Source organism: Pyrgilauda ruficollis, unplaced genomic scaffold (genome assembly GCF_017590135.1).
Source record: "Pyrgilauda ruficollis isolate IOZ18807 unplaced genomic scaffold, ASM1759013v1 scaffold88, whole genome shotgun sequence".
NCBI classification, from domain to species: Eukaryota; Metazoa; Chordata; class Aves; order Passeriformes; family Passeridae; genus Pyrgilauda; species Pyrgilauda ruficollis.
In genome coordinates, this window is record NW_024530821.1 from 835047 (window position 1) to 853965 (window position 18919).

General features: G+C 44.8%; 1 protein-coding gene across 1 annotated transcript in view; it reads right to left on the bottom strand.

Annotated features, from left to right (window-relative positions):
- Nucleotides 1-18919, bottom strand: part of PTPRA (protein tyrosine phosphatase receptor type A) — a 119470-nt gene that overhangs the window by 73433 nt on the left and 27118 nt on the right. The window contains exon 2 of the mRNA XM_041488156.1: nucleotides 18632-18767. The gene's annotated coding sequence lies outside the window, so the exon portion shown is untranslated. The remainder of the gene's footprint in view (nucleotides 1-18631; nucleotides 18768-18919) is intronic.

Below are 18919 nucleotides of genomic sequence, written 5' to 3' on the forward strand. Positions count from 1 at the left end.
GGGGTTTCAGTTTTGTTTCACCACTAAAGACCCTACTCCAACAATAAATTTTTTGCTTTTCTGGAAGTCTGCCCATAGCTCTGTATTCTTTGTTTAAAATACAAAATGTTGCTTTAAAAAGTTTGTTGGTTTTTTTAAATTAAATTTAAACCCACACGTTTTTGGTTCAAATTCACTCACGTCCTTCCCTCAAGTGAAAGCCAAACGTCCAGCCAGGATTCTGCCTTCCCACACAGATACTCTGTTCTTCCTTAGCTACCAGGCCTTGTTTGAGATTATTAATTACCTAAACTTCAAAAAAATAATTAACAGTGAAGGTGCCAAGTACTCAGACCCCAAACAACATGGGATCACAGAATGGTTTGGGTTGGAAGGGACCTTAAAGACCATCCCAGGAACCTTAAAGGTTCCAGGATGGCATCAGAAGATCCTGTGTGTGACAGGTCCACCCTACCAGGAGCAGCAGCTGGAATATGCCAGGCTACAAGGAGACATCTAAATCTAACTCTTGAGGTACACAGCTGCTCCTCCAAAAATGCTGGATGCTTCACAAGCCTGAAGAAAAACAAAGAAATCCATCTGCCACCTCTTACGGCCCCAGGTAAGGCAGTATCCTGGGAAAAAGGTTAATTTTCTTTTTCTTTTCCCACTATTGCCCTGCAGCAAGAACAAACCCAAATGATTTTGCCCTAATTTATGCCTGTTTTCCTTGCTATCCTAAACCTCCTCTATTCAAAGGAAGGTTTTGCTGCAGAAACTTTTACAGATGGTAAAATAATAACAGTCTGTGAGCAGGCAGGGTTGCACTCTGCATCCATGTAAATCAACAGCAGAGCTTCCAGCATTTCCAGGGGACAGGTTTTGCCACAGCTCCAGCTGGGGCTAAGTGCACCTGTGTTCCCACAATACCACAACAAACTGAACTGGAGATGATCCCTTCTCTGTCTCTGGCACCTGAAGCTCTTTCTTGCCTTCTAATAAACAAGGTAATGATTTTTGAGTGAGTTTGCCCCTGATCTGAACAGCTGTTTCTCCAGTGCTGTTGATATTCACAATAAACTGGAATTTCTCTCTCTGGATGCTGTTTATTCTGGTTGAATTTAGTTAGGGAAGTGCCATAAACTGAGAAAAAATAAACAGAATTGAAGTGCCAAGACATTACGGGTATCAAATATGGGCCTCAAAGAGGAGGAATTTCTGGGATGAATAAAAGTAAAAACTATGCTCTGAGGGAGATCCCCACTTCCACACAGTGGGGAAGCAGATGGGGAGGAAAGAACCTTCTTGAGCTGTGCAGAAATGTCCTGGATTATCCCAAATGACACACTGCAGCCATAAAAGCTTTAAAGGGGAATAAGGGGGTGATGGACACAGACATCCAAAGCTGCTGTTTTCCATTTAAACAGGAGAGTGAGGGTGGCTTAGAAACCCTACATGCTCCTAAGGAGTTAAAAAGTAGTTCTGGAGCCTGGCACAATTAACATTCTGGCAGAGTCTATTTAAATTGCAGGGAAAGTTGAGCTTGTCCAACTGGATAGTCAGACTGCAGGTTCCCCCAAAGAGGGCTTTGATTCTCCAACACAACACCCAAAATCCTCTCTGGCTTACATAAAACACATGTGGAATCACGCTCCCTGTTGCACAACACAGCTCCAGGGAGAATTCCAGGTATATAAGAATAAACTGGAGGTCATTGCTCTGTGAGGGCTGAGGATTTCTCTGGCAACAGAGGGGAGGACAGGCTGCTCCTGGTGGCAAAGCTGCCTTGAGAGCTACTGACAGCAGCAGCACCTCCCAGGGCAAGGGCAGGGGGGGTTTCACACAAGCACAGCAGTCAATGACAAAAAATATGAGGAAATATATGAAAAAAACCCTAAAAGCAAATAGTTTTTGTGATCCAAACAACCCAAGCCAATAAAATTCTTACTGTTTCTGCATCCTTGCATTCCCCGCGCTGCTTTAACATTCCCAATAATCACCACTGCCTCGGCATCTTTTCTGTTCTCAGGTCCACTGCTCTGTCAGCCTGGTTTTAAAACATGCTGTCAGGGTGAAATAAAACCTGACTGTGCTTTTCTCAGCCTGCAAAGGGCAGGTCAGCACGGGGAGGGGAGATCTCCCTGCAGCAAAAGGTGTTAGAGAATCATGGAATGGTTTGGGATGGAAGGCACCTGAAAGATCATCTCATTCCAATGCCTTGCCATGGGCAGGGACTTCTTCCACCATCCCAAGGTGCTCCAAGCCTCATCCAACCTGGCCTTGGACATTCCCAGGGATGGGGCAGCCACAGCTTCTCTGGGCACCGTGTGCCAGGGCCTCACAATAGAGAATTTCCATTTAAAATCTAATCTAAATCTTTCCTCTTCTATTTTAAAATCATCCTCCCTTTTGCCCTATCACTGTCTGCCTGTATAAAAAAATCACTCTCCCTCTTTAAGTCCCTTTAAGTACTAAAATGCCTCATCCCTTGTGCAGAGACCATCCATGGAGCTCCCAGTGATTCTGGAGGGGATGTCACATCACCCTGTCCCTTCTGCAGCTCAAAGCTGGCTTTATTAGACCGAGTCTAGAAAGAATGAATGGGATCCACGATAAGAAAATTACTGAGCTCTGCTACAGACCAGAGATCCCAGATTAAAACCACAGAATGTCCTGAGCTGGAAGGGACCCAGGAGGATTATTGAGCCCAACTCCTCCAACAGGCAAAAATGACAGTGCAAAACTGACTGCACATGGGCAGCTCTGCACACCCCCAAAGCCAGCAGAGCAGGCAGCACTCCTGAGCTGACACAGACACTTTTTGGAGCTTTGTCCCACACACTCATTCTGAAAGCACTGCTGATTGACAGGGGCCACCTCAATGGGCTTGCAGGAAGGCCAGGGGAGAGGAAAGGGCTGAGCACAGGGCTCAGCTTCCCTTCTGACAGCAGAAAGCAGCACACATCACCCCTGCTGCACAAAAGCTTTTGTTTTACATCTCAAAACCAAGCCACTGTCGCTGCTCTGGGACTGACAACTGCCCCTGCAAGCGGCGGGGCTCAAACCCAAACCATGCAAAAACCCCGACTTTGTGGGGTTTGAATCCTGAAAAATTACTTTCTTCTTCTTTTTTTAAAGAAATGAAAGCAAGAACATTGCAGCTCAAAGCAAATCCCAGAAGGAAAAGCCTCCCCTGGATGCTGTTGGAGGTCAAAACCCAGTGAGTGACATTTTAGGGATGCTGGATGGGGAACGTCCTCACACCCGGTGAGCTCCCCAACCTCGCTGCTGCTTCCACAGCATCACAGATCGGTTTGGGTCAGAAGGGACCCCAAAGATCCTCCAATTCCAACCCCCTGCCATGGGCAGGGACTCTGTTTTGGAGAGGAACAGCCTCCCTGAGCCGGGCTGTGCAGTTTCCAGTAGCAACTGTGCCTAATCCAGCCCCGAGACAAAACTGTCGGTGCTCATTCATACCCACGGCACGTGCTGGGCAGACTCTGGGCATGGCCACAACTACTGCATAGGGGATTTTTTTCCCCCCCAGTTTAAGCTCATTTTAAGAACATTTTATAAAATAAACATATTTAAGTAAGATTTTTTATAAATATAAAATTTTAATAGATGAGGTTGGGATCAGGTTGTGTCTAAAGGGTGCACAAAAGCTTTGCTCTCTGCATGTTCATTATAAAAAATACATTTATTCAGTGCTTTATTTTATTTTGTTTCACTTTATTTATAGTATTGGAGAAATCAACAAAAAAGAAGCTGGTTTGGTGGTGAAATTCTTGATTTTTAAAAAAAGAATTATAAGAAAGAAGATAAAAATCGTATTGAAGAGGATTAAATCAGCAGTTTCTCTGCCCTGTATTCAGGTCACAGCACCAAAAAGATGCCTAATTGACAAAATAATGCTGGGATCACGTCACCTCTTAGGTACTGACAGCAGGGAATGTAAAGACTGAAGAAAAATAAAAAAAATAAATAGTTTTCTGGGAAAGTTTCAGAAGAGGTAAGTCACCAGATAAGTGGGCTAATGAATCAGGAAGAAATGTCACTGAATTGCTAATGCATCTTTTTGGTAACTTCTTCAAAAAATTTATTTTTCTGATTTTAATTTGAGGTATGTGGTGGGCGCACAAACACAAATATTTGTCTCTTTTTCTCTTTGGGCATATTTAGCTACCAGCAGCAGGTGAGGAAGGGGACTCTGAGCAGCTTTCCAGCATCTCCAAGGACAATGGGGAGAAGGGAGAGCCTGGCTCTCACAGGGAGGGGGGACAGGAGGTGATGGGCAGAAGATGAATGCAGATGTTCAAGGTGCAGGGAGAAGCTTTTCCACCATGAGGTCAGTCAAGCTGGATGCCCAGAGCTTGGGCAATTTCCATCCCTGGAGGTTTTCAAGATGGATAAAGCCCTGAGCACAATGACAGAATCAAAAAGTTGGAAAATCCCTCCAAGAGCAATGAATCCAACCATTCTCCCAGCACTGCAAGGCCACTAAATCATGTCCCTAAGTGCCACATCCCCATGGCTTTTAAATCTCTCCAGAGATGGGGACTCCACCACTGCCCTGGGCAGCTGTGCCAGGGCTGGACACCCCTTTCCATGCAAAAATATCCAATTTAAGCCTCCCCTGTCCCAGCCTGAGGCCGTTCCCTCTCCTCCTGTCCCTGTTCCCTGGGAGCAGAGCCCGACCCCTCCCTGGCTGTCCCCTCCTGAAAGGAGTTGTGCAGAGCCACAAGGTCCCTGCAAACACACAGAAACCTGGAATTATTTTATTCTGTATAAAAACATGTATAAAAAGGAACAGAGCTTGTTCCTTTTTACAGAGGTGTTCCAACACCTTGTTTGAGAGGTAGCCCAACGCCATGATGTTAAAAATCTTGTAGAAAACAACCTCAAGTCCCCCTTTTCCAAATCACCCTTTCCTGAGTTTCCCCTCAACATTCCAATAGTGCCTGCCCTTTGCCTCCCCAGCCAGCCTAGAGATGTTATTCTTCTCCAAAAAAACCCCCCCCTCGATTATTTATGCTGCTTTTTGAACAACACAAGCTATTGTCAGGGAGTGTTTTACAGCTCTGAATGTCACATTGAGAGTCTGGTCATGCCAGGAGAAAAGCCATGTCCAGGCATAAATCCCTTTATTCAAGGCACCCAGAGCCCAGAGCTGGGTAAAACCTAAAAGGAAGCTGGTGGGTGTGACAGCTGCATTTTGTACAATGACATAAAAAGGAACAGGCAAAGCTGCTTGGGTGTTTTTCCTTTGAGGTAAAAGGTAGAAAATCTGCAAGGAGCATTGTGCAGAGCCAGGTGATGCCGAGCTTGGGCTGGATGCTGCTCTGGAGGAATTGCACGGAGAAGCACGGGGCTGAGCAGAGCTGGAGAGCTTCCCAGCAGGACCCAGGCAGCTTTTGCTGTCGAGAAAACCAAGCTGGCTGGACAAGAAACCCATTTCCTGCCTGATTGTGACTGTGTGAAGGGAAACAGGGTTCTGCAGGCAAACAAAGCCCAGCCACCTTCGGCTGGGGAGCGCCCCAAAACCATCGAGCCATTACAAGCCTAAAAAACAAAAAGAGTGTTAAAAAAACCCAGTCAGGCCCTTTTCCACGGTGTGTTACAAGGCAAAACTGGACAGGTTGCAATCTTCCTCTGCCACACCCCAAATGCCAGGTTTCAGGTTACTTCACCTGCAGGAATTTGCTCGGAAGCGTGGCATTTCTACTGAGCTCTTAGAGCCAAACCTTTACTCTGCAGCTCTTCCCAAAGTCCTGCAAAGAAAGTATAATTTCCTTCCCCCTCCCACACCTCCGTGCACCAATGAGGAATTATAACCCGTGTGAAATAATAAATATGGCCCAGTAAAAAAGGGAATGAGGGGGGCAATAGGAAAGGCAGCATTTCCAACCTACAGGATCCATCCTTCCAGCCTCCCACTCAGGAAAAGGCTTTTCAACGCTGCCTATCAATCCTCCCAGTTTTGGCATCTCCACCTCTTCTCCCTGCAGAATTCATTTTAAGCACTGAGGGTTTGGGGATTTTTTTAACCAATTTGTGGGTATTTGCACCATACCCAGCACTGGCACTCAGGGTTTTTCTGTTGCACGTCTCATGGGTATATTTACTATCAGCAAACATCCCAGTAGTAATCCTGGATTTATCTTTTTGTCTTTCTGGTAACTCCCCCATGGCTGCACCCTCAAAGCCCAGAAATCCAGTTTGCTACACTTCACAAGGAACCTCCAGGCATTTTGGAGAGCTCTATCATTTATCTCCTCCACAATCTCAATTCACCATGAAAATATTTGGTGAAACCCATCAGCAGCTTCCCTGATACAAGTGCTGAGACTCTACCACTACTTCTGCCCACACAATTTTCTCCAACATCCAAAATAAGAGATAAACTGTGGGGTTTTTAAAATACAACCCTATGGTGCTCATCTTTGAGGTCCCCATGAATTTTCCCAGCAATGGCACCGCGCTGCTGTAAAGATCTCTTGATTTATGCAAAAAATTTGATCCCTTTTCTGCCCTTTTTATGAGCAAAGGGTTTCTCTTTTTTTCTTTGGATGTAGCCTGGTGATTAACTGCACACTGCCACAAGCCCTGTGCACTGCAGTTCTTTGCTGAGCCTTTAGATTTCCGAGGATGAGAAGGAGAGTACAGACACCTACAACAAAGAGAGCTACGTGCAAGCATCACCTTCAGACCTCCCTTTTTATGAGATACTGCCTTTTATCCTGGATTTTAAGCAGCAGGAGCAGAGAGAGGGGCTTTGCTGAGGTCACTGGTGGGGCTGGTGGCACAGTGCCATGATCTGCTGTGCTGTATCCATCAGGAACTGCTGCCTCCTGAGCCATGGGATGGAGAGAAGCTCTCAACACCACAAGGGAGTGATTTACAGCAGGCAGGGAGTGTGGGGAGTGTGCTCAGGGAAGGACAGGGACATACAAAGGACCTGCACCCTGCAGCTCCCACTGACCACCTTCTGCACCTGCAGAACTCCTGGGATGCAGCTGGGTTATTCCTCATTTCCCAGCAGCGTGAGGAAAGGGAGCCTGGGCTGAGCTCAGTAATTCCAGCCAGATCCCAAAGCCAAGAATTGCAGGGTTGTGCCAAGGCTGATCAATGGCATTTTCTGGGCTCTCCAGCAGAAGAAAGACATAGATCTGTTAAAGCAGGTCCAGAAAAGGCCATGGAGATGCTCCAAGGGCTGGAGCTCCTCTGCTCTGGAGCCAGGCTGGGAGAGCTGGGGGTGCCCACCTGGAAAAGGCTCCAGGGAGAGCTCAGAGCCCCTTCCAGGGCTTAAAGGGGCTCCAGGAGAGCTGGAGAGGGACTGGGGACAAGGGATGGAGGGACAGGAGACAGGGAATGGCTCCCACTGCCAGAGGGCAGGGATGGATGGGAGATTGGGAAGAAATTCCTCCCTGGGAGGGTGGTGAGTCCTGGCACAGCTGTGGCTGCCCCTGGATCCCTGGAATGCCCAAGGCCAGGCTGGATGGGGTTGTAGCAACCTGGGACAGTGGAAGGTGTTCCTGACCTTGACAGGGGGTTGGAACTGGACGGTTTTGAAGGTTCTTTCCCTTCCAAGGCACTCTGTGATTCTGTAACTGGAGCCACCTCCTGCCCATGGCCAGGACAAATGGAAACAGGAGCAGCCCTGAGACCCCCCTGACCTCGGGTGCTGATAATCCCCTGACTCAAGGACCTTTGATGTGCCCCTGCTCACAAGCTCTCCTCTCCTACATGGAAGGTGTCCAGAGCAGGCAGCAACACCACTTAGGGAAGAGCTCCAGCTTCCTTCCAGGCACTCAGGCTGGAGAAATGGAAAGGAATCAAAGCAGATGACAGAGTTGTTAAAAGATGATCCTTTGGTCTTAGTGGTTTGGTGTTTTTAAGCCGTGTGGGATTCAACTCTCCTCAAACAACTCTGGTGACACAGAAATCACAAGAAGCCTGTGCCCCTTTGAGGGACAGTGCACTACTTCTCCTAATCAAAATATTATTATTGAGCTGATAAAATACTGATCAAGAGATAATCTCATTTTCTCCCACTCAATCCTTCCCCATTGCCACTGGGGTTCATGCTGGCATATGTTATTTTCATGCAGGCAGAAGGTAATGATAGCAAAGCTATTACTGGGCAACGTTTTTAAAAATATAGTAAAATATTTATGAGCAATCTAATTTTTTTCACGCCTGGTTGCTCCATGCACTGGGTCTACAACTCCACCACATTGTGGATGAGATGGCTTTTCAAAACAGACTGGAATCCAGACAGCAGAGCCTCCCAAAACCAGCACAGCTGAACAAGCAGGGTTGGTAACTGTGTCCTTTGGAACAGAATCCTACAAGAATCCCAGAATTTTTTGGATGGGAAGAACCTTAAAATCTATCCAGTGCCACCCCTGCCATGGCAGGGACACCTTCCACCGTCCCAGGTTGCTCCAAGCCCTGTCCAACCTGGCATTGGACACTTCCAGGGATCCAGGGGCAGCCACAGCTTCTCTGGGCATCTTCTTTTTTCTGCTTTTTAAAGGGATTGATGGATTTGAAGCCAATATGAAAGCTAATTTTTTTTTTCCCCCAAAATATTTTATCACTAATCCCTGGATCTGGACCACAAGTTTCTCCCTGCTCTAAAAATGCAAAATTTTCAGATTCAGCCAAGTAAAACAGCAAAACTACTGCACACATGAGAAATTTCAGCATGAACATTTTAAAGTTGTATTAAGTGACAAGGAGGAGGTTGCTGACTCAAGGTATGTGAATATGGTGACCATAAACATCAGACAATGAGGCGCCTGGCATGGGGACAATTTTTTGAAAGAGAAACTGAAGTTCAGCTCCTGTGGCTGTTTGAATTTCAGGTAGGTGGGTTTCTACAGTAAAAAATAAAAAGAATAATCCAAATATTCCATGTGTAAAAATGATTTGGGTGAATGCTGCACTACTCTGGCCCCACAAAGGGATAAAAACTTCATTTTTATGCTTAGGACCAGAGAACCATCAAGGCTGGAAAAGCCCTCTGAGGTCATTGAGTGCACTGTTCCCCCAGCAGTGCCACATCCACAGGGCTTTAAGATCCCCAGGGCTGGATCACCCTCTCCATGAAGGAATTTTCCTAATATCCAACCTGTCCCTTCCTTGAACTGCTGTCTGTCACATTCTGCCTTTGAGAAACTATTTCAATCCAGCTCTCCCCACAAGCCTCATAAATGGATTTCACTGCAACAAATGCCACTGCAAAGAACAAGAATGACTTAAAAACCCAAATAAAGCTCTTTTTTTTTTTTTTTTTTCTTTTTTTTTACCATGTAATTGCAAATAACAAACATATCTGTGGTTCACAGAGGAGGCAATAAATTAAAGCTACAGTCACAAATCAGACCAGAAAAAGATACTTAAGTCATTCAATCCACCACCCCGGGATGGCTGTGGCCCCATGGGATTCTGCTCAATTTTGTGAAAGACTTGGAGTCCTGAACAGAGGAAGTACAACACGAAGAGCTCTCTCTGAAGTGTTTTTTTTTATATTTTTATAAAATGAAGCCATCCCTCTGGTGCTTCCTGAGCGTAGCCGTGTCGGTCTGGCTGGAGAAAAGCAAATGGTGTTTAGCAAATAAGCTTTTTATGTGTGAGAGGAGCACATCATAAATAAAAGGGAAGTTTGATCCCCTGGCAGAATGGTTGTGTGTGTTTCTTCTGTAACCAACCCATGATTGCCGTGAGATTTCAGCTTCTAGAAAAAGAGACAGGTATTTAATATCTTTTGTGAATCACAGAGTGCTTTGGGTTGGACTGGACCTTAAAGATCATCTGGGCAGGGACACTTCCACTATCCCAGGGTGCTCCAAGCCCTGTCCAACCTGGCCTGGAACACTTGTTAACTTTAAATTCATGCAAAAAGATACATTTTGAGCCATTAGGAAGCTAAAGACTCCAAAATTTTAACTTCCTTGCTGATTTTTCTGCTTTCACCAGACACAAGAATAAAAAAATTTTAAAAAGCCAATTTTTTTTCATTTTTCATTGAGCTATACCCCTCAACCAATGCATTAGGTGCCTATTTCCATAGCCTTGGTGAACAGAACTATTTTAGGAATGGTCACTAAACAAAACAAGTTGAGGGTTTGGGTGTTGCAGCAGTTTGGGGTTTTAATTTCTGGGGCTTTTTTATATTTTGAGGACAAGAGGAAATGACCTCAAGTTGCACCAGGGGAGGTTTAAATTGGATATGAGGGAATATTTCCCCATGGAAAGGGCTGTCCAGCCCTGGTACAGCTGCCCAGGGCAGTGATGGATTCACCACTCTTGGAGGGATTTAAAAGCCAAGTGGATGTGGCACTTGGGGACATGGGTTAGTGGTGGCCTTGGCAGTGCTGGGGTAAGGGCTTCAATGATCTTAGAGGCATTTTCCAACCCAAACAATTATATAATTCTGTAATTCTATGAAGGAAAAAAAAGCCCTGTAACCACAAAGCCATGAACTCTGCACTAGTTTCCACTGCATTTCCAGAACACATGTCCAAAGAGACACATTTTGGGAGAATTAAAGACATTTTACCAGAGATGGGTTTGAACAAATAGTGAGTAGCTGAAGCCCAGCTGGTGTAGGTCTGTCCAGACAGGTCTGGTTTCAGATCAAGTCCATCCATTAGGATTCTCAGGACTTTCCAACATGGTATAAACAGGAGAAAACCCCAAAACTTGACTGAATGAGCTTTTTCAGTCATCTGGGCTGTAAATGGAGCCATCTCCCCACACCACAGATGTGACAGCACCACAATAGAATGAATAATTCCTGTAACTCCCTCCAAACCCAAGGACAGCACCGAGAGCCTAAATTAGGAACATGAAAACCATTAACATGACCAATTAACCTCTGCCCCACCCTCTCTACGCCACATAAAAGCCGACGTAACAATCCCCAAGATAACATTGTGTGTCAGAAATATCACACACAGGAATACAGCAGCGGCTGGGCTTGTTTCCTGACCTGGGAAAGCTGCTATAATTGTAGTGCATTGTGCTCCTGGAGGATTTCAAGTTGGAAATTGGTTGCCAACAGTCCTGGTTTGCTGTTGGAATTTCCAATCAGGCTCCGAAAACTCTTTGGGTTCCTGCAGCAATGCCGTGTCAAGGTGCTGCTCTGAGTTCTGGACTGTGTGGTTCATTTTTCTTGGTGGAATTTAATTTTTCTTTTCTTTTCATCCCAGGGATATAAAAGCTGGACGTGGAGAGGACAAGCAAACCAAGCAGGATTTGTGTGTTTGTGATTTTTGATGCACATTTCATTGCTAAGGGAACCTAAACCAAAACCATCTTGGCTTTTGGAGGCTCTCCAGCTGAGTCAAGAGGACAGATATTCAGGAGACCATCTCATTTTAAGGAATTTCTCCATGGAAATAGTTGTTTAGTATTGTAGGTGGCTGCCCAGGGAGGTGGTGGAGATCCATCCCTGGAGGTGTTCAAGGAATGACTGGACATGGCACTTGGTGCTCAGGTCTGGGTGACAAGGTGGGAATGGGTTGGACTCAATAATCTTGGAGATCTTTTCCAACCCAAATAATTCTGTAATTTTTCATTAACTCAGCTATTACATTACACATAATTCAGAGGTTTGGGTGCCAACCTGGCCAGCCTCCAGGGAATCTCAAAAATTCCCAGAAACCACCACACCCTCGTGCACAAGCCCTCAGTCCACGGCATTCTCCCCTCCTGGGGAAGCCATCCTTGCAAGCAGAATTCTCCCAAATAATCCCCCACCCCCTTCTAGATAATTTCAACTGCCCAGATGACAAATGTGAGCAGTGGAAAGGATTCCTCTCTCCCAGCAAAGCCCAAAGGATGTGGCACCTGAAAAACACACGGAATTTGGAAGTCCTGTCTTCATAAAGAGGTTTTATTTCAAGGAAACCTTCTCCAGTCAGTATTTCCAGGTACCACCACCACCAGCTTTTAATTCTAAGTGCTTTTCCACCAAGCCTAGACAAGGTTAAAAGCGACACTTTCACTCCTTTTGGGTCCTTTCCAATTAATATGAACAGATGTCAGTGACCCAAATAAGACAGTGCTGGAGAAGGGCTTCTCCAAAATGAAAACAACATTTTCATTCATGTCCCCAGCGATGCCAAAAGCTGTTGGCATCTTAATTTTATCCTTGTGGTGACCTGTGGGCTTAGGCCTTTCCTTAGTTTCATCCTCACTTTCTCTTCATGAAAAGCAACAATTTCCACTTCAATCCCTCCTCCTACCTTCCTTAAGGTCTTTTATAAATGAATAATTTTTAATAATTTCAATAATATATTTTATAATACGAATATTTTAATAAAATATTTTAATAAGAATCTATAAGACTTTTTAATTAAAAATTAATTTAAATAATTTTATAAACTATAATAATTTTGGAGCTATTTCCTTGAAAGTTGGGCTTTTTCCCCTGCCACTGCCATGCCAGTTGTTTGCCAAGGACTCCACGAGGCCCATCCCGAGAGGAAGACCATCCTCCCAGGAATTTTTCAAGGGTGAAGCTCAGCACCAGCCAGGCCCTGAACAACAAATACCTCCCTCATTAGTATGCTGAGCCACATTAGTTCTGCTGCTCACAGAGCCAAAGCATCAAAGTGGGGCTGAATCTTCAATTTCACACTTTGCAACGTGATGCATCAGATACTCCCAGGGGCTCGACGGGAATCACAAAGAGTTTGAGATGTGTGAGGTGCTGCTGGTAAATCTGCCAATGTGAAAGAGGCAGCACGTGCCTCTGAGAGAAGGAGGATGAAGTCATCCTACATAAAATTGGGGTTAAGGCAGCGGAAGGGCGAAGTGACTGCCCAGCATCACACTCGGGGCTTTGGTAATACCATGACCTCAGTTGGCAACGTCCTAAAAATCAGACATGCATTACCTAAGAGGTAAATTTAGGCTGCAGAATTTGCATCAAGTCTGGGAAGTCTCAAGGTCTCTTCACTCAGCCTCCCCATTGCTACTCAGTTTTCACAGAATTTGGAAGATCTGAGGATTTTGAAGTTTCTGAAATGCTGCTGGAAATGCTGGGAGGTTCTGAAGGTTATTTGGGATGGAGGGGCTTGTGAACACAGACTGTGTCCTGTTACTGCTCTCCTGTCTATAGGAAATGAGTTTTAAGAACACAACATGTTACTCATCACTGCAAGAAAACCCTGAATGGTGCTGTCATTGCTGCTGTTGAACCTGTACTTACCAAATGCATTTCAGCTGAATTCTGCACTGGGAACTCTTTGTCCCCATTGAAAACAGAATTCCTCCAAGAAAACTGCATCAGCCCAGATTATTAGAACAGAGAAAGACCAACCAAGGCCAGGGAATGCTTCCTTGCGTTCAAAGTTGAAGCAAAAAGGTGCCAGGGATGGCAAGAGACTCCCAAATACTCCAAGTGGCAGCAACATTCCTCAATACATGTGCAGCATTATGGTTTTAGAGGCTTTGGAGGCATTGCACGGATTAATCACACAAAGTAATGATCTCACAGTGAAGTGCTGAGCTGGAATTAGAGAGATTAATGCTCAGGTCCCTGCTCTCAAAGTTCTCACCCTTGGGGAAGCCATATCAACTCCTGCATCTCGTCTCCCCACAAAACCTCCTTTGAATTACTGATTGCAGAACCTGAGTGAAGATGCCAGAGGGAAAGACCATTCCAAAGGCTTTTTAAAAATTATTATTTTTTTCCTTAATACCCGCTGTGAGGCACTGTCTTGTTTAATTCATGATTCTTTGAAGAAAGATTTGCCATCTTAAGGGAATAAAAACAAGTCTGTGTTATTTTTTTAAAAATATCGTGTGTTTCTGCTACTGGTAAAGTCTGGGCCTGAATAAATACTCACATGGACCTCCCAAAAACTGCAAATTCAGGTAATAAGGTGTTGGGTGAGACGTGGTTACAATGTGTTTGGAGACTCAAAGGTTGGGTCAAGCAAAATTCTGAAGTTAGCAGAGCATTTTTTGACCCAAATTCCCTCAGGAACAGAAGGGCACAGCAGGAAATATTGTCCCATACAGCTTAATGTATTTTGTGACTCCCACTGCTGAATCCCTCAAGACTTTGGTTCTTCTGGAGTTAAAAGTTAGGCTCTTCCTTTAATTTTCCAAGCTCACATCATAGAAAATAAGACATTAACTGTCTTATTTTGTGGCTTTTTCCCATTGCCCAAAACACAAAATTCAGGCCAGGTTTTGGTGAGGATGGGAAGAAATGGGAAAGCATGTAGGTGGAAAAAGAACAACGAAGTTCAGTCATGCACAAAATGCTTGTTTTCGTTCTTTTTTTTTCTCATTTTTTTTAAATTGAAACTCAAAATTTCTGTGAAGAATTTGCCATGAGGCAATAGCTGTGTTTTGGTGGTGATACCTGTGCCACGCAGAGCCCAACAGCCAGAGGTGACAATCACAACCGAGACATCTCCAACCACAGACACCAAACCTTCCTGCCCACACCACACCTGAAATTGCACTGGGAGGCCTCAGAAATCCCACAGGATTCCAACCAATCTCCAGTTGCCTTGGAAGTGTAATTAACTGCAATTGCCTTTTTGATTTTATCTCCATTTTCTCAGGTTCTGGGCAATTTGGGAAAGCTCTCTGTGTACCTACAGGTGAGAATGCACACCAGTGCATGCACCTACTTGTCTGGAGCTACCAACTTCCCAGTGGATCTGCTTTTCTCAGGGCCTCCTTGGAGAATGAAACTTAGGGAAGAAGCCCATCCTTTGGGAAATTCTCCTTCTAATCCTGTACAGTCACTGATAAAAAGATTTCTGTTCCTGCTGGTGATACCAGATCCAATCAAGGGAGTGTTCAAGCTCAGCTTGCCTCCACTAGGCTCAAGCTCTGTGCTTCCCACAAGGTTTTCTGACAAATTGCTCTCACAGGGATTTAAAAAAAAAGATGCTGACCTGGCCCTTGCAGTAAGGAAGAGATTTTCCTTCCTTCTCCACATAAATTTTATAGTTTCCTAAAAAAACAGAAAGGGATTCAGAGAGAGCAATGGGGAACCCATACAGAAAAAAAAAAGGGGAAAGTTTGACCTTGGTCATGGAGTAATTGATACTCCAGGCTACAGCTTCATCCATTTTCAAAGAATCACAAAATCAGGGGATGGTTTCAGGGAATCCCCAGGCTGGATGAGGTTTAGAGCAAGCTGATCTAGTGGAGGATGTCCCTGTTATGGAAGCAGATGGTTTCTAAGGTCCCTTCCAATCCAAGCCATTTCATGATTTTATGAAAATTCTTGCCCCTGCAGGGAAGGTTCAGCACTAGTTTCATTCAAAAATACAGACTGGGTGTAGTCAATGAGTTGGAGAAATGCATCCAAAAAATCAGAGAGCTGTTTTAATCCGAAAAACTTTCCTAGTCAGTGGAAAATTCAGTTTTGCTACAAAGTCAGATGGAAGTTTCTGAGCCAGCCCGGGCAGGAGTTTGCCCGTACACCCCAAGGAGAAAGGCCAAGAATGAGGCATCTGAACACAGCCCTGCCAAAACCTCCCTGGTTTTATCATCCTGAGTTCAAACCCAGACCTCCTGTCCTGCTGTTCACACTGCACACAGAAGGGTTTCCAAGAAATGTTTCTTGGCAGCAAACCCAAAAACCCAGCTTCCGACCCGCTGCCGGGAGCAGAGGTGGCTTCTCTGCTCATTTTGAAAGCTGAATTTCCAAAGAAATCCCAGCATTTCTGAACAAAGCCCTTGATTTTCCCAAACAAAACTATTTCTGTGAGCCTAATTCAGGGCTGGTGGTCTAAGGACCTGGAGAAGATGATCCTGCCCACATTCCCATTCCAGGTTTTGCATCAGGAATGCTTCCCCCTACCCTTCCTGTAAACCTGCTGGGATCATGAAAATAATTATGATGGAAAAAAAAATGGGTGAACCCAGATTTTAGAAGGAATTTCTTGACTATGAGAGCAGTGAGGCTCTGGCACAGGGTGCCCAGAGAAGCTGTGGCTGCTCCTGGATCCCTGGAGGTGTCCAAGGCCAGGCTGGACAGGGCTTGGAGCAGCCTAGGATGGTGGAAGGTGTTCCTCCATGGCAGGGGGTGGGATGGGATGACCTTTAAAGAACCTTTCCAACCAAATATTTTACAGTTCCCACTCACACCCTCTGGGACAGATAGCACCTGTCTGGTAGTGGGTCTGTTCCTACCTCTGACCCTCCTTCCCCTCCTCCAGAATGCATTTTAAGCCAATTTTGATTTGAGAACAAATGCTCTCTACTCAGAGGTGCCACCAGAACTAGGAGCACAATGATGTGCAGGAACCCAAGGTTTCCAATCGCACAAGAAGAACATTTTAGGATATAATCAACATTTCAGATTTAAATTCAGAAGTCTTCTCACCTGTGCTCTGCAAACACAGGCTCCCTGCTCTGCCAGAACTACTGCTACTCTGCCTGAGCTGGAATAAATGTGTGACATTGCTGAAAGAGCTGACAAAAAGAAGACAGCAACTTGTGACAAGTTAATGTGACCCGTGCAAACAAAGCCCAGAAATCTGAGTGGGCAGCTTTGTATAGGCTTCATGCATCACTTTTCTCCCACATAATCCAAATCTGAATGCTCTGGCCCTGTGACACCAATCAGGAAGTGATGGATAATGAAACACAAGCAGAAACGAGTGCACAAGCCCTTCCAGCTCCCATGAGCTGCTTCACAATCCCCATTTTAGACAGAGAAAAAACACTCAGCCTAAAATGTCTTTCCAGTAGCCCACAGGAGTCAAGAGGCTCTGGGTATGATGGATTCCATCTGTGAATCCCACCTAGAATCCCACACTACCTGAGGCAGCTGAACAAGTCCCAGGACCTCAGGGTGGACTTTGCTGTCTTATTGCAAAAGGACTCTGTTGAAGAAGCTGCTGTTTTAATCCAAATTTTAAAAGGAAGGTGCTGAGGACTATTTCATTTCAGCCAACAGAGTCACATCCACATCCACTTCATCATGCAAGAGAAACCACTCACACACAAACAATTTTTTTGGGACCATTTCACCTGGCCACTCACAGCAGCAGCCACAATGATCAGGCTCCAGGCACATCCTGCCAATCCCAGCAGCTTCAGGATTCCAGCTGGCCACTGAATTCCAACCCCAAACACCTGACAGGTACGTCCAAGCTCTTGCTTCTCTAAAAAATCCTTTTCTTATACTAGCAAAAAATTAAAAGTAAATGGAGTTTAGTCTATTAATGTTCATGCTGAGCATCATAAATCAATTACTTCTGAGACTTTAGTCTCATTGAATTTAATCCTTTTCTGGGATCAGCTATGGAGAAAACAGGCACCAAAGACAAAGTCTTTCTCCTAGGACAGTTGGCCACTTCTCAGTAAATTATCATCACAGAATACCATGAGTTGGAAGGGACACACAAGGATAATCCAAGTCCAGCTCCTGGCTCTGCACAGGACAACCCTAATTACTGGAATTCATTCAGCTGTTGACCACAAGAGGAGTTTTCCCCAAATCAAAACGTGAGCAAGAAAAAAAATTTTAAAAACCAATTTAAAAATACAGGTGGCAAAACACAACATGAAATTCAGTGAAGTACAGAGAGGAACACACACAAACAGATCTGAAACTCACTGCTAAATATCACACAGACTCCAAGGGAAGGATTTAGCCAACCCTTAAAGTTAGGATTGGCTTCAGTTTGGCACTGTGGTATCAAGACAGATTTCCAATGAGTTCAAAGAATTTTTATAGGAAACCATAAATTGGTTATGTTTGTGAAGCAGGCAGTGTCAGCTGGACCTTGTGTGGAGGCTTTAAGGAAATATCAAACCACAAATACAAACTACTTCTCCAGACAGGATGAACCTGTGAAAGCCACAGCAACAAGAGATGCTTTAGGAAAAGATCTTGTTGATACAAATCCCCAGGTTTCACTGGCACATCTCCCTTTGCTACTCCAGCAGCACCATCCCAGCACTGAATCCACTTGGGTTGGAACGAGTCCTTCGAAACACCCAACAAGAAATCTTACAGTAGGGTTTTTATTTTTAATTTTTAAAAGCATTCTTCAATCTTTTCCACAGGTCAGACCACGGGAAGGACTTTGACCAGAAAAACTTCCCACAAACTCCCTGATGGATGTTGGGTTTTAATTCACCAATGTCCTGAGTAATGCTTCTTACTCTGGAACCTTCCTTCTTACTCCATGGCCTTCCTTTCCTCCAAAAGACTCTGGGCTTTTTCTTTCCCCCTCCTTTATAAATCATTCATGCAAGAATTTGTGCCCATCTGCACCAAGGTAAGAATATATTTCGGTCTAATACTGGTTTGTATAGACAACAAAAAGAAATTTATTAAAAATTCTCTTCAAAATAGTGCAAATATTGATGCCCAAACTCTGCTCATGACACAACCCAGAAGTTTCAAAAATGAAAGATTCTTTAAGGTAAATGAAGACAAAACACTGGTTTTATCCAAGTTTGCACCAAAACAAAGCCTACACTAAGAAGACTGCACACATTAGGATTGAACGAGGGAACGATGGAGTGCAGATTTCTCCATGTAGGATTGAGGGATGTGAATCCATGAGGAGCCTGTACACCCTGGAACCTCCAAAGGCTACACCAGCAGCAGCTCCAAGCTCCAAATATCTCATCCATGCCTCTACTGTACCTTGAAAGGGACGTTCATTCACCTCTTCGCCTCTCCCAACGCGACAGCCAAAGCTTTTTCCGATTAAAACCAAACCAGGAGGATGAGGAGCACACAATCAATCCTTGTTAAGGCTGATGATTATCCTCAAAGCGCCCTGGAAGAGAGGAACACCCAGTGAGTGCCTTGTGCCAAGATCAAACAGCCTTTTTCTGCCCCAAATGCTTGGGTTCTGTTGTTTATGACTGGGACTGTCCCATTAAACTGAGACTGTCCCAGACATTAATGTAGTCCTCATATAAAATAAGT